Source organism: Oryctolagus cuniculus, chromosome 2 (genome assembly GCF_051225735.1).
Source record: "Oryctolagus cuniculus isolate XC-2025 breed Fujian yellow rabbit chromosome 2, ASM5122573v1, whole genome shotgun sequence".
In the NCBI taxonomy this organism is placed as follows: Eukaryota; Metazoa; Chordata; class Mammalia; order Lagomorpha; family Leporidae; genus Oryctolagus; species Oryctolagus cuniculus.
The window spans coordinates 134,239,360-134,252,204 of NC_142868.1; the positions used below are offsets into that span (position 1 = coordinate 134,239,360).

General features: G+C 44.3%; 1 pseudogene; it reads right to left on the reverse strand.

The window, feature by feature from the left end:
* Positions 1–4,777: 4,777 nt before the first annotated feature.
* On the reverse strand, positions 4,778–12,099 carry LOC100350888 (uncharacterized protein C2orf78-like; annotated as a pseudogene).
* Between the last annotated feature and the right edge of the window lie 746 nt (positions 12,100–12,845).

Sequence of the window (12,845 nt, forward strand, 5' to 3'; positions counted from 1 at the left end):
AATAGTGACTGCCAGCCTGCCTTCTCCTAGCTAAAGGTAGTGGTTTTTTGCCTATGGTTTGCTGCCTCTGGTTCCTTGAGCCATGAAGGCATGCTGGCATTCTGTTCCTTTATATCTAAGAGGCATTTAGCGTAACTTTTCTCAAATACGCTAATGCAGTGTGACAGTTACTGTAACCTCCTCCCCCTTATAAACAGCCACTATAGAATCTTGGACCTCTAGGGTTCTGTCTGTCTGCTATGTTTCAGTGCAAGGGCAGACAAAATGAAGAGGAGACTAGTTAAAGAAAGAAGACATTAATGAAGAATAGGGCACAAAGTGAGGGGACAGGAGACAAGAGGTATCTGTGTATTTTTTGTGGTTTTTGTAAGAAACAGATTGGTATACTTTGGCTATATTTTGTATTAGGAGAAGAGATGATTCAATATATATATTTTTAAATATAGCTGAGGGGCTGGCAGTGAGGTACAGCGGGTTAAGCCACTGATGGCAATGTCTGCATCCCAAATCAGAGTTTTGGTTCAACTCCTAGCACCTCTGTTTCCAACCATCTCTCCTCTAATGCTTCTTGGGATGCAGCAGGCTATGAGTCCAATACTCAGGTCCTTGACACTCAGATGGGAGACCTGGAAAGAGTTCTGAACTCCTGGCTTCAGCCTGGCCCAGCCCTTGCTGTTGTAGCTATTTAGGGAGTGAACCAGTAGGTAGAAGATCTCTGTGTATCTCTCTCTCTCTTGCTCTGACTTTCAAATAAGGTGAAAATAAGCTTTTAAATATTCATAGTGTATACTTGGTGCAGTAATAAACTGATCTTTAAGAATAATAAAATGTAATTGTGGAGTATTGAAATTCTCATGAATTCTGTACACTGAGGTAAATATCTTAAATGTGTTTGCTGATATCATTTTATGTCCTGTTAACCTCATTCATGTCATCCATTAGTGCTTGCAGAATATAGATGTGTATTAAGGGTTCTAGTTGTTTTTCTAAGTGCTCTTTTTTCCTTGTCTTTTTTTTTTTTAAGATTTATTTATTTTATTTGAAAGAGTTACAGAAATGGAGAGTCAAGGCAGAGAGAGAGTTCTTCCATCCACTGATTCACCCCCAAAATGGCCACAACAGCCAGGGAAGGCCAGGCCGAAGCCAGGAGACAGGAGTTTTCTCGGGGTCTCCCATGAGGATGCAGTGGCCCAAGGACTTGTGCCATCTTCTGCTGCTTTCTCAGGCGCATTAGCAGGCAGCTGGATTGGAAGTGGAGCAGCCGGGACTAGAACTGGTGCCCAAATGGGATGGTGGATCTCCAGACAGCAGCTTTACTGCTAACTCATAATGTCAGTCCCCTTGGCTTATTTTTTCTGAAGATTTATTTATTTATTTATTGGAAAGTCAGAGTAACAGAGAGAGAGAGAGAGTGGTCTTCCACACACTGGCTCACTCCCCATTTGGAAACAAATGCCAAACTGCGCCAATCCGAAGGCAGGAGCCAGGAACCTATTCTTGGTCTCCCACAAGGTTGCAGGGGCCCAAGGCCTTGGGGCTTCTTCTGCTGCTTTCCCAGGCCTTAGTAGAGAGCTGGATGGGAAGAGGAGCAGCCAGGACTGGAACTGGCACCCATATAGGATGCCGGTGCTTCAGGCCACGGCATTAACCCACTGTGCCACAGTGCTGGCCCCATCCCCTTGGCTTATTTTTAAGGAAATCAACATTGTAAGACACATCACATGTTTTTTATTTTATTTTAAGTATTTATTTATTTGAAAGTCCCTGTGATGAGGAAGAGAGGAAGAGGAGACAAAGACAGCAAGATATCTTTGATTCTCTGGTTCTCACCCCAATTGGCTGCGACAGTCATGTTTGGAGCAGACTGCCACTTGGGTGGAAGGGACCCCAGCACTTAGGCCTTCTGTTGCTTTCCCAGGTACATCAGGAGAAAGCTGGATAGCAAGTGGAGCATAGAGAACTCTAACTGGAACTTGGATATTGTATGCTGGCACTGTAAGCAGCAGGTTAACCCACAGTGCCATAGGCTGACTAATTATACACACCCACACATACACACACACACACAATTTTTCAAGTTTCTGCAATAGCGTATTATGGAATTATGGAAAGAAATACAGTACACAAAATATGACATGCACAGTCCTTGAAATCATTATGCTATCAAGGGAATTCAATACCAAAGGCCATACATTGTACGTTTCTATCTATATGAGCTATCTAGAAAGGCAAAGCCATAGAAATTGGATAGGGCCGGAGAGAGGAGGGCATGGGGAGTGACTACTAATGGGTGGAGAGTTTCTTTTTTCAGAGCTCAAAATGTTATGGAGTAGGGGCCGGCGCTGTGGCATATCGGGTAAAGCTACCGCCTTTAGTGCCAGCATCCCATATGGGCACTGGTTTCAGTACTGGCTGCTCCACTTCTAATCCAGCTCAATGCTATGGCCTGGGAAAATAGTAGAAGATGGCCCAAGTCCTTGGGCCCCTGCACCCATGGGGGAGACCTGGAAGAAGTTCCTGGCTTCGGATTGGCCCAGCTCCAGCCGTTGCAGCCAACTGGGAAGTGAACCAGCAGATAGAAACTCCCCCACCCCCTTTCTCTGTGCCTCTCCTTCTCTCTCTGTATAACTCCTTCAAGTAAATAAATAAATCTTAAAAAAAGTTATGGATTAGATGGTGATGATGGTTGTACAATCCATGAATATACCAAATGCCATGAATCACACACTTTTAAGTGGTGAATGTTGTTCTGTTAATAAATCTCCACAGGTAATTTTAATAACATAAATTATTAATTTTGCCAGATTGTGATCCCCCATGTTCCCCACCCCATTTTGTTTTTGCCCCTTCAGCATTACCCCCCTCCTCCCATTGGTACCTCGAGGCCATACCCAAAATGCTTTGTTCTTGTGGACCTGTGATGTGACTGTGGGCAACCTGGTGTGCACCCGCTCTCACCCTGTAGAAATGGCTGCCCCAAGCCTCAAATGCCACAGTTAATGATGATGGGGCAACCTGGAAACACACGGCCAAGTTGCAAGAGAAAGCCCCGGCAGGCTCCTTACCTAAAGGTTTAGCCCCTCTGGGAGTCGTCGTCTGATTGGATGCTGTTCGCTGAAAGCCCTGTCAGCTGCCTATAGGCACTTGCAAACCCCGAGGACTCTACTGCCCCCAAGGCCGTGCTCCTGGCATGCGGGGTGACCCAGCCCATTGCTGTCCTTCAGTCGTAAAGTGCAGTGGACACTGATGCTGGCCTTGTGTCGTCGTGAAGGTAAACTGAGGTAGGGCGTCCTGCTGGCCTGGTACACAGGTGTTGAGTAGATGATGGCTTACATCCCAGGGCCTGTCCTGGGTGGGCCTCTGCTGCTGCAGGTCCCTCAGCCCCAGGGATCAGCTGCCGGTGGGATACCTGTGAGCCCCTGCCACTCCCTGGGACCATCCCACTGTGTTTGGGCCCACCTTTCCCTGCTGTGATGCTGTGGTAATTGAACATGTTAGAGATGTTTCCTAAATCTTAATTTCTAAATTAAGTTTAATTTTAAACTACTGCTCTGGTAGTTTATGTCATCAAGGCCAGCATTTACAAGAGATCTGTTTACAGAATTTTTTTAAAGATTTATTTATTTATTTGAAAGGCTGAGTTACAGAGAGACGGACAGACATAGACAGACAGACAGAAGGAGATCTTCCATCCTCTGGTTCACCTCTCAAATGGCCACAACAGCTAGAGTGGGCCAATCCGAAGTCAGGAGCCAGAAGTTTCTCCCAGGTCTCCCACCTGGGTGTAGGGGCCCAAGTACTTGGGTCACCTTCCATTGCTTTCCCAGGCACATTAGCAGGGAGCTGTATGGGAAGTTTAGCAGTTGGAACATGAACTGGTACCCATATAGGATGCTGGTGCTGCAGGTGGTGGCTTAACCCACTATGCCACAGCTCCAGGCCCTGTTTATATTTCTTCTGGTCTAGCCAGAGTCATTTTCTACTGGTGTTAAATTTACCCATTTTTTTTCACTCCTAAGCATAGACCCTTGTCTTCTGTCATTTTCCCCGTTTCTGAGTCTCTTAATGAGCCCATAATATCCTTCTCTTTTTGGCTTCCCTAGTCTGGGTTCACACTCCTTCCTACTTTTTCAATTGTTATCCTTTTGTCTCCTATTCTCCAATCCAACTTTCATTTAATTACATTCTTTTTTTTATTTAAAAATTTTAAAATATTTATTTGTTTGAAAGGCAGAGATAGAGAAAGGCAGAGACAGAGCGAGAGTGAGAGCGAGAGAGAGAGAGAGAGAGCGAGCAAGACAGAGAGAGAGAGAGATCTTCCAAGCGCTGATACACTTCTCAAATGGCCGCGATGGATGGAGGTTGTGCCGAACCGAAGCCAGGAGTCAGGAGTTTTTCCGGTCTCCCACGAGGGTGTAGGGGCCAAGGACCTGGGCCACCTTCTGCTGCTTTCCCAGGCCATAGCAGAGAGCTGGATCAGAAGTGGAACAGACGGGTTTCCAACCGGCATCCATATGGGATGCTGGTGCTGCGGGTGGTGGTTTTACCTGCTACACCACAGCACTAGCCCTTCATTTCATTTTTCTAATGCAGGCATAGCCCTACCTTCACCAAAACAAAACACACAATATAAAGGGTTATTTGTTATTAATCTGTTATTTCTATGACATTTCTTTATTTCATTTTATTAATGCATTAACTATATCAATAAATACAAAAATTTGTATCTGTCTATATAAGTGGAAGACAAAAGTGGTGCCAGCAATCTTAGCCATTCTTACATTGCATAGCTATAGTATCGAGAGATAGTCATCTCCTTTTGCCTCTCGATGAAAAACTGCAGTTTCCCCATAGAGGTGTATTTGGCAGCATTTTCACGCTGCTGTTGAGCCCGCCTCTTCAGAGCCTCTCGCTCTGGCCTCTGTTCTTCTGTGATGGGATCTGACACTATAGGCCCAAGAATATCAGGTTTCCTCCATGGAATTGGTTGGCGGCTGAAATCTTGGATGAGAAATGGGTTTTGAGGGTTGGGTGGTGACTGGAGCTTGGCCACAGCAGCAGAAACAGGCTCCCCCTTGAGAGAAGTGTAAGATGATGTTTTGTTAGGTGCAGGCCTAGAGACAGCAGATGGAGGGATACTAGGCCGGGTAGGGTGCATCAAACCTGGTCGAGCTGCAATTGGCCGAGCTGGTCTGGCAGGATCCATGGAAGATGTGTTGGCAGGAGCTGTTTGGGGTGGACTGACTGTAGTAGGTTGAGCTGGATTAGTAGAAGCAGGCCGGGCAGGGTTCCCCAGAGTGGGCCTGTGAGAGGCAGGAGACTGTGGCCTCCGAGGAACAGGTCTAGGTGAGGCTTACTGACATTGGGGAACGGCAGAGGTATCAACTTCACCTTTCCGGGTGGTGGCAGGTCATGCATGGATGGAGAAGCGCACCCTTTGTCAGCTTCACCATCCAGTTTCTGGGCACTGACTTGTGTTATCTCAGCACCTTTACCCTGCTGTGGGGTTGTCAGCAATGGTTTGATAGCTGAGGATGACTGGGGGTTTTGTTGTTGTTTAGATTTCTAGGATCCCAGAAGAATGGAGTCCAGTATTATCGCTCTTCTTCCCCAGCGCATGAAAAACCTGCACACACTCTAGCATGAGCATATCGAGACAGCCATGGGTGTTTTTTGAAGCTCTCTTGGGTAAGCTCAGGTGGATTTTCATCCTGTTCTTCTTGGGGATGGTTGATTTGTTTTCTGCCTTGACTTTGCTTCCTGACTGCTTGTTCTCTTCAGCTTTCTTAGGGTTGTTTTCTCTGGTTCCTTTTGTCTTGTCCTGCCCGTGGCCCTTGGATATCCTGGACCTGCTGGATGCAGCTTTCTGAGGTTTGTTGTTAGGTTGTTGGGTCACATTCACAGGATCCCTGTCACTGGCTGCAGCCCTGCAAGCGACCACTTTTCCCTCTAACAGGATCTCTGGGTCCTTTGGCTGGATTTGGGGAACACCAGTCATAGCCTCCGTGGCTTCATGCTTGCTCATTCTGACTTCTTTGGAGAGACACTTTATGTCATTCAAAGTGTACTGCACCTGAGTCCCTTGGATGTCTACAGTATCTGTGGCATTGCTTGCCATGGGACCACTGGATGGGTCAAGATCTTCCTAGGAACTGAAGATCTGAGGAAAGCAAATCTCCTCCACAGCATAGTAATGTCTGCAAAGCCACTGCTGGCCTCAGTCCCATCTTCAGGTAACCCTTGATCCTCAAGACTGAAGTTATTCTTTTCCAGATTGACATTTGTAGGACCAGGCTGCTCCTCTCACCAACAACAGCATGAGTGCAAGCCAGAAGGTGATGATATCAGGTATTTCCAAAGGGAATAGTGGAGGATCTTGGTTTTCTGCTGGGTCCTGGAAGGCACCCAGCGACTTTGAAAGCTTGGTTTTAATCTCCCCCAAAGGATTACTCACCTTTTGCTCGTGATTCGGTTCCTGGGGCACTTCCCAGTAATTAAGAGGACTTTGCACTGGAGCTATGATCGAAATATCTCCTAGCTCAGTTGGTGAGTCACTGTCAAGTATCTGGATATTTCTGGTACTGCAGGACTTGGGAAATTCTGCAGTTTTTGGCAGACAAAGTGTCTGGCTTGGAGGTTGCAATCCCAGAGAAATCCCCATCCCTAGAGAATTTTCGATCACTGCAAAGGAATCAAGGAAGAAGTCAGTCTGTGGTAAGCCAGCAGCTATGTTACACATCGGTGCAGCATCAGGCCCCTTTTATGTGAACCATGCACTTCAACTAGCTAGCTCTCCCTAAGGACCATGGACAGAGAGTTAAGCAGTGACTATTCTAGATTTTTTGTTTTTCTCTTCATGGAGTTGTTACGTCAAATCAAAAGAAAAACATGAAATGTTTTAGAGCCTAGCATTCTCATATAGGGTCTTTTCATTTCTGTCCATTCCCAGAGGGAATATGAAAACCTCACACCATGGCCTAGGAGTGGGTGGGGCTCTTCGTCATGAACTATATAAGCAAGGCCAGATGCTGGGCCAGTTTTCTTGGACAGGGTCTCTGAACATAGGATCAGAAATCCTGGTGTCAATTAAGTAAACTAAAACTCTAACTACCACTGAAGAAGTCTAGAGTGCCTTATGAAGAGACTAAAGCAAAGGAGAACGGGAAGTGATGTGCTGGTTTAGGGAGACTGATTTGCTAGTATGTTCTTGGACTTCTCTTACATGTGGCATAGACTTCTGTCTGTATTAGGTGTTCTTATATAGAGTTTGCAAGTGCAGAGCACTGAGCAAGGGTAGTGGTTGAAGACCTACCACTCTCAGCTGCAGGTTTGATCCGCCTTTGACCTTAGTCCTTTTTGGCCTTTTTATTTGCTATCTCCTTGAATATTCGTTCCTGTCATGGGTTGTGCAGGTACAGAGCAGTAGATTCCAGAGGACAAGGCTGGAGGCAGGACATTTGTGAGATGAATCTCCTTTATACGCATCACGAAATCTTGGTGAGGGGCGGAAGCTACACTTCCTGTGTATGTCGCAGCAAAAGACATAGGATTGCAGGCAGGGGCCTCGTTTTCTGGACTACAGAGGCCCTACTGTCCTATGACTGTAGTAATAGATCTGGATTCCTTCCTGGTATGGAAGTGACAGGCTGTGTCCCTGATCTGAGATCTGAATGACGCTCCTGCACAAGTAATGGGAAAAGGGGCCATATTATTGATACCTGAAGTATTGTCATATTGGGGTGTCATACACATGGAAGAAACACCAGTGTCCTGGTCAATGAGTGTTACAGTGAAGTCCTCGAGCGACGAGGACTTCTTTGCAGTGCATCCTGTGATATTCCATTCAGAAATACCTGGGTAGGAGGCAGCAGAAGTGGAGATCTGGCTCTGGTCAGTAACTCCAGATACATAGTTGTATTAAAATATTGGTAAAATGTAGATAGTACCATGAGTGGCTGGAAAGAGGTGCCAGTGGCTGATGCCAGTAGCCAAGCCGAACTGACATTTGGAGCAGATACCCTGGAGAAGTTGTGGACGCTTCCTGGTAGGGAAGCCGCACTGCTTACCATAGGTATAGAGAGCTGCAGGGAATTTGCAGTCCCAAGTAGGGATGGATTTTGGAAATTTTCTGTAGGAAACAAGAGACAGGTGGGAAATAGATGAGATTGTTGAAGCTGTATTATTATCTAGGCATTATGGATACCAGAGTCTAACATCAGTATTCCCTCAGTCACCAAGAAGCAAACAGTTCATGCTAGGCTGTAAGTGCCAGAACAGTTTTCTACCCTTATGATGCACTTTGTTTATTGTGGATTGTTGTACAGGTGTGGGGCAGATTCAAGACATTAATCATTGCCTAGACTAGAAGCTGCCTTCTCCCTGCCCTTCTTTCCCTTGAGCCTGCCCCCCAGGTTTGACTCCTAATGACTTCCTGGAGGTGAAGGATTGTAGAACGAGGAGGTCTCTGGAGAACTTCTAACACTCTCATTTTACCAGTGAGGAAAGTGAGGCTCCTCGAGATCCTGCCTTTGCCTAGAGTCCACATATAACCTAGTCCAGCTGGTAATCAAGGTCATTTTCTGTCCTATCAAGACTGCCCTCTGACCTCAGGTCAGAAAGACCTCCTAAGAGTGGTTATGGCTGTATCAGCGATAATGAATACATGAAAAAGGGTTATTTATTCCATGGCGTTTATACGGAGGAAGATATAAATAGTTGTGGAAAGACAAATAGATGAAAATGTTGAAAAACAAAATATTACAGAATTGAAAAGAAGGCAATAGTACTTCAAAAATTCATGGAAAAATGGGATAGAAAGACAGGCTTGCTGTGATGTAAAACATTTGAAAGCTATGTCTATGAGGTGTCTTCAAAAACTCATAGGGGATTCATATTACTAAAATGTTATTGGGGCAGCACTGTTGCACAGTGTGTTAATCCTCTGCCTGCAGAGCCAGCATCCCTTATGGGCACTGGTTCTGGTCCCAGCTGCTCCTCTTCCAATCCAGCTCTCTACTATGGCCTAGAGGGGCAGTAGAGGATGGCCTAGGTACTTCGGTCCCTGCACCTGTGTGGGAGACCCGGAAGAAGCTCCAGGTTCCTGGATTTGAATTGGTGCAGCTCCAGCCGTTGTGGCCATTTGGGGAGTGAACCAACGGATGGAAAACTTTTCGCTCTGTCTCTCCCTCTCACTGTCTGTAACTCCACCTCTCAAATAGATAAATAAAACCTTAAAAAAAGTTATCATGTACTTCAGACTTTTCTGATACTAAAATCAATTCACCTCTTCAGTTTGCTTTCCATGAACTTTTTGAGTAGCCTCACATATAGATATTAATGAAAACTGGGATATGGAGCATGAATCAAAAATAGTAAATTTACTATGAAATTCTTTCATCACAACTGCAATATTATACAAGTGAATATTATCTATATTCTTAGTGTATACTGTGAACCAAGAAGTAGCCAACAATGGGCTATTTTTGAATGAATTTGTAACCAGTACATATAGAGAAAATGTATCAGTAAAGAGGTGTATAACAAGCAGCAAGATGCAGTAAATGTGAATGTCCAGGTAGCCATAATATATCTGCACAAATGTTTCACCGAAAACTGGTAGAAAGCAGAGAGAGAAGTAGGCAGTATGAAAGGATTTCTTGTGCTCATGGGTGTGGCTCTGGATACTCCCCAGTAAGTAACAGGTATCAGTCCTAATGGAAGCAATATTTCAATTAACGTAGCCACATAGAAAACAAATAAACAACACTGGAGGTATCATGGAGATTTTTACATTTCTGCTTATAACCTAGCTTATCTCAACATCCAGGAAAATATCATCCCCAAAGCCTAAAGATGTCCTCACTGCCCGAGAATGGTTTTGGATAAATCAAAGTCAGAGACTTGACCTTTTATTTTTATCTTTAGGTAGATCTTTCTTAATATGCTTAGTTCTAAAAACAGTCAATAACTGTTAATCAGTAAGTATTCTATATTTGAAAGTAAACCATTATAAAATGAAAAGCATCTTGACTTGAAATCTATCACCCAAGGGAATTTTTCCTCCTGATGCAGAGAAGGATACATCATTTTTTCAAAACTTATTTTGAGGAGTAGGTAAGGTATTTTTAGTATAAATTTCAGGATCCAAGAAGTAATGAGTTACATTTTTTTTTGACAGGCAGAGTGGATAGTGAGAGAGAGAGAGACAGAAAGGCCTTCCTTTTGCCGTTGGTTCACCCACCAGTGGCCGCCACGGCTGGTGGGCTGTGGCTGGCGCACCGCGCTGCTCCGAAGGCAGGAGCCAGGTGTTTCTCCTGGTCAATGAGTTACATTTACAAAGTAAATCTGAGATGAGTTTTTTTTTTTTTTTAATCACTTGGTGCAGACATTGTGGCATAGCAGGTAAAGCTGCTGACATGCCATATGGACACTGGTTCATGTCCCTTCTGTTCCACTTCTGACCCAACTCTCTGATAAGGGCCTGGGAAATCAGCAGATATGGTTCAAGTGTTTGGGCCCCTGCAGTCCATGTGGGAGACTGGGATGAAGCTCCTGGCTACTGGCTTCTGGGTGCTCCAGCCATGGCTGTTGGTGACCCTCTGAAGAGTGAACCAGTTGATGGAAAATCTCTCTCTGTCTCTCTGTCTCTCTCTGTCTCTCTGTCTGTCTCTGTCTCTTCCTCTCTCTATGGAACTCTGACTTTCTAATAATCAATAAACATTTTTTAAAAAAGAGATAATCACTTTGCCCTGCACAGTGACACTGTGCCCCTCAGTCATGAGGGACAGTTTCACCCCTCCATTAGGGATGGGATTGGCCCGATGAAAGATAATGCCGAGGATTCTCCACTGTCAGTGGAAACAGACTTACAGTGTGAAATGAGCATGAACTAGAATACTGAAACTCCCTTTTCCCCAGCCCCCTAGATAACTGCTTTACTCAAGAATCTTGTTTTGAGGATGTATTAGCTCTGATACCCATCTTTCAGTTTGTTTTCAAAACAGTTAGTGTCATCCATGTTCAAAAGCCCTGGGAAATAAAACCCAACCAAGTGAATGTGACTTTCTAAAAGCTACTTTCCCAGTGACACCCTATTCTAACCTTAGTTTCCTTCCTCATACGTTAAGGATTTACACTGCTCTGAGTAAATTTTACATCATGCTGTTTCACTTTAATTTAAAATATTACCTTCTCGTCAACATACCATGCCAAGCCAGCTCTTCTGTCTTTAAGAAATACTCTATGCTCACGAGCTCTTTAGTTCTTACTTTTTCTTGGCCATCATTTCTCTTTCCTGCCGCTTCCCAGTTGTTGTTGTCCCAAACTCCCTTTCCCCAGATATCTGCCTCTGCACAGCATAGGCCTCCCCATCCTCTCTCTTGGTTTTCTATATTAGTCTAATGTAGATAGGAAACTCCAAAATATGTGACTATTACTTTGTGAGCAGCATTAACTTGAAATGCTAAAGTTGAAATATTATTGGAGCTTGAGTCTTTTAACTGTTATTTAGTAAAGATAAATTTCCAAAGTACAGTTTGTGGATTACAATGTCCCCCCCTCCAATAACTTCCCTCCCACCCGCAACCCTCCCATGTCCTGCTCCCTCTCCTATTCCATTCATATCAAGATTCATTTTCAATTATCTTTATATACAGAAGATCAATTTAGTATATATTTAGTAAAGATTTCATCAGTTTGCACTCACACAGAACATAAAGTGTTAAATACTGTTTGAGTACTAGTTATAGCATTATTAATTCACATTGAACAACACATTAAGGACACAGATCCTACATGAGGAGTAAGTACACAGTGACTGTTGTTGATTTAACAAATTGATACTCTTGTTTATGGCGTCAGTAATCTCCCTAGGCTCTTGTCATGAGTTGCCAAGGCTATGGAAGGCTTTTGAATTTGCCGACTTTGCTCTTATTTAGACAAGGTCATAGTCAAGTGGAGTTCTCTCCTCCCTTCAGAGAAAGGTACCACCTTCTTTGATGGCCCGTTCTTTCTGCTGGGATCTCACTTGCAGAGATCTTTCATTTAGGCATAAAAACATCTCATGAAGAATGTTCAAAAGTTTCTTTCCTTACCTGACATGGTCAGAGAAGAACAAACTTCAACTGTAGAAATAAAGGTGAGGAACTGATACTACAAGGATGTCTGGGTGGCTGGTGTCAAGGAACACATCTGTCCAGCATGAAGGTCACTGGCCCTGGTCACCGGCCAGTGGTCACTAGCCATTGCTCCTAGGTCACTTGTGTGATGATCCTCATTTATTTATAAATAACTATGAGGAAACCCCAAGATTCTACCAGGTAGGTGGAGAATGATGTCATAAAGCAGGCAAGTTATAGGTCTGAGATAGCCAAAAGGGAGGTCAAATTCCCAATAAGATGAGGACGGGGTGGTGGGCAGCTGAGGCAGCATCTTTAGCAGAGCTATGGCAATTGAGCTCTGGGAAGGTGAAATCCTGTAAAGACAGACTTCCCCAACCAACCAGCTCTTACCTTAGGGAGAGCTCAATGTTTCTGATACATGTTAATTGATATGGTTGGCTAATATTTATATTTTGTATATTATATTTAGTATCCTATAATATTGTTCACATTTATAAGGTTCTTGCCTTGGCAGAGAAGGAAGGGAAGCTCAGGTGGAGTGATTACAGTTCTACTGAAACCGTGTCATTGATGTGATTCATGAACTCCCTGCAGCTTTTAAAACCAAAGGAAGGAATCAGAGAGCTCGTTTTGCAGCGTGGCTGAAGAGTAGAGTGAAGTTTATTGAGTGTACCTTGTAGGGAATGTTGTGGTTCAAGGCTGTTCCCTTGTGCTTTCTTTTTTTTT